The sequence below is a fragment of the Temnothorax americanus genome, unplaced genomic scaffold (assembly GCF_048541705.1).
Source record: "Temnothorax americanus isolate GAGA-0224 unplaced genomic scaffold, ASM4854170v1 Scaffold60, whole genome shotgun sequence".
NCBI lineage: Eukaryota > Metazoa > Arthropoda > Insecta > Hymenoptera > Formicidae > Temnothorax > Temnothorax americanus.
In genome coordinates this window covers 320,001-322,500 of record NW_027509752.1, presented here as the reverse complement: position 1 = coordinate 322,500, position 2,500 = coordinate 320,001, and the positions used below count along the sequence as shown (strand labels likewise).

At 59.4% G+C, this 2,500-nt stretch overlaps 1 protein-coding gene, 1 long non-coding RNA gene, 3 other non-coding genes and 1 pseudogene across 7 annotated transcripts in view; 4 read left to right on the top strand and 2 right to left on the bottom strand.

Annotated features, from left to right (window-relative positions):
- LOC143905416 (small subunit ribosomal RNA) overlaps nt 1-19 on the top strand; it is a 1,920-nt gene extending 1,901 nt beyond the window's left edge. Inside the window, exon 1 of the ribosomal RNA XR_013259192.1 lies at nt 1-19. This exon is cut by the window's left edge and continues 1,901 nt beyond it. This is a non-coding gene — a ribosomal RNA (small subunit ribosomal RNA).
- The window catches only part of LOC143905403 (uncharacterized), a 147,519-nt gene that overhangs the window by 42,197 nt on the left and 102,822 nt on the right, over nt 1-2,500 (bottom strand). The window lies entirely within an intron of this gene.
- LOC143905404 (protein brunelleschi-like) overlaps nt 1-2,500 on the bottom strand; it is a 29,602-nt pseudogene that overhangs the window by 12,434 nt on the left and 14,668 nt on the right. The gene's annotated exons all lie outside the window — the stretch shown is intronic.
- Nucleotides 1-2,500, top strand: part of LOC143905396 (putative glutamate receptor) — a 20,723-nt gene that overhangs the window by 9,454 nt on the left and 8,769 nt on the right. The gene's annotated exons all lie outside the window — the stretch shown is intronic.
- On the top strand, nt 638-792 carry LOC143905415 (5.8S ribosomal RNA). The gene has a single exon (XR_013259191.1). It is a non-coding gene; the product is annotated as a 5.8S ribosomal RNA (ribosomal RNA).
- LOC143905417 (large subunit ribosomal RNA) overlaps nt 1,375-2,500 on the top strand; it is a 4,232-nt gene continuing 3,106 nt past the window's right edge. The window contains exon 1 of the ribosomal RNA XR_013259193.1: nt 1,375-2,500. This exon is cut by the window's right edge and continues 3,106 nt beyond it. This is a non-coding gene — a ribosomal RNA (large subunit ribosomal RNA).

Sequence of the window (2,500 nt, the reverse complement as noted above, 5' to 3'; positions counted from 1 at the left end):
ACCTGCGGAAGGATCATTAACGTTTACGGAGGTCCCCATCACCGGAGACTGAAAGTTAAACACAGATAGAGGAAAAAAAAATTACCTTCCGAAAGATGCGAGGATTGTCTCGAACGCGCGCGCCACGCGCGTGTTCGACGCCTTCGGTCGTCGTTCGTCGCCGTCACACCGCCACAACAATAACACCGTTGCGTCTGGGACTGTGTGTGCGTGCGCGCGCGCGCTCGACTGCGACACGAGGCGCGCGATCAAACGGAAGCGAGGCGCTCGGCGATTCCCGATCTCTCCGAGATCGCGGCGTCAGCTGGGCGCGTACCGGTGGTAACCTATGCCGCGCGCGCGCGCGCGCGCGCGCTGAAGGGCCGAGAGCCGTACAGATCTCTCGTGCTCGATGGTTTTTCAAAGACTTCCGCCCCGGCTCTTCGCCTCGCGCGAGAGACGCTCACGATTATCGCGTGACAATCATCTCTTTTTTTTGCATCTCGTTGTGCCGCCTAATAGCCCCCGTTAAAAGGGGCGGCGGTCCGCGCGTGCTCGGACGCGCGGCCAGGCTGATCGAAGGGCCCGAAAAAAAACCCGAGACGCATAAGGAAGTACACGTTTAAGCGTCACTTTGTGAACGCAAAGCAAAAACGATTACCCTGAACGGTGGATCACTTGGCTCGTGGGTCGATGAAGAACGCAGCTAATTGCGCGTCAACTTGTGAACTGCAGGACACATGAACATCGACATTTCGAACGCACATTGCGGTCCACGGATACAATTCCCGGACCACGCCTGGCTGAGGGTCGTTTCAATACCGACATACTGCTTGCGCCCTTGGCGCGTACGACGGCTACGGCGCTTAGCGATAAGCGCCCGAAGCTTCGACGCGCGTACGGACGTACGAGCGATCGTTGGACGTTCGCCACGAGTGTTGTGCGAGATCTCCTCTCTCTTTACGAGAGAGCGAGTTTGTCTCCACGCACTTGGGCGTCGTCCGAAATGATAGGGGAGAGGATGTGACTGAGCGGTTAACGCGCGTGACGGTGTCGTCGCGCCGCCGCAGCCGTCGCCGCCGCCGTCCGGAGACGCTCGTCTCTCGGAGCTGCTGTGGCTTTTTGCGCGGCGCCGATCGCCACGTCGCGCCGCGATCACACACGTAGCGGTGTATCGGGCGAGCCGACCGCGTGAACCGAGTCCACGAAAGTTGTGTAACAACTTAGAGGTTAGGACCGGCACGCGTCGTCGTGTACTCGTCGAACGACCGCGTGTGTTTGTGTATCGTATCGCAACACCGTCTATCCTGTCCCCCCTGTCGTGTTGCGCACGACGACGACGAACCGTCGCGTCTCGTCGCGCGTGCGTATAATATGATATATTTTTGATTTCGACGACCTCAGAGCAGGCGAGATTACCCGCTGAATTTAAGCATATTATTAAGCGGAGGAAAAGAAACTAACTAGGATTTCCTTAGTAGCGGCGAGCGAACAGGAAAGAGCCCAGCACCGAATCCCGCGGTTCCGCCGCAGGGAAATGTGGTGTTTGGGAGGGTCCGCTTATCCCGAGGCGTCGCGCCGCGTTCAAGTCCATCTTGAATGGGGCCATTTACCCGCAGAGGGTGCCAGGCCCGTAGCGACCGGTGCGCGTCTCGGGAGGATCTCTCCTTAGAGTCGGGTTGCTTGAGAGTGCAGCTCTAAGCGGGTGGTAAACTCCATCTAAGGCTAAATACGACCACGAGACCGATAGCGAACAAGTACCGTGAGGGAAAGTTGAAAAGAACTTTGAAGAGAGAGTTCAAGAGTACGTGAAACCGTTCAGGGGTAAACCTAAGAAACCCAAAAGATCGAACGGGGAGATTCATCGTCAGCGACGCTGGCTTCGCGTCGGTGGGCGATGTCCCGCGCGGGTCCTCGCGGCTCGCGCGCGGGCACGCTGCCGTGCGTTCGACGTCCGGCGTTCGTCGTCGTGCACTTCTCCCCTAGTAGAACGTCGCGACCCGCTGGGTGTCGGTCTACGGCCCGGGTGCGGTGACTGACGCGTCGTCGGTAAAACGGCACGCGTCAAACCCCCGGTTGCCCGGCCGGCTGCCCGGCGGTACACGCAAGGTATCAGGCCGCACGTTTTCGTATGAAACGCGCTCGCGCGCGCCCGTTCACCTCGGTGTGCGAGCGCGTGTGTGTCGCGCTAATTGGTTGTGCGTCGAGGCCGTCGCAAGCGCGCGCCACGGTACACGGAGGCTAACGGACCTCGTGCCGTCACCGGTCCTGGCCCGCTGTTGGTCGTACGGTTAACCTTCGACAGGCCTGCGTAACGTTCCATCCACTCTAACCCCGGGCCTCTTCATCGGGGGTTCGGCGGCGGCGGGTGGGACCGATACCGGTCGGCGACGCTACTGCTTTGGGTACTCTTAGGACCCGTCTTGAAACACGGACCAAGGAGTCTAACATGTACGCGAGTCATTGGGACTTGAGCGAGATACCTAAAGGCGTAATGAAAGTGAAGGTCGGCCCTGGTTGT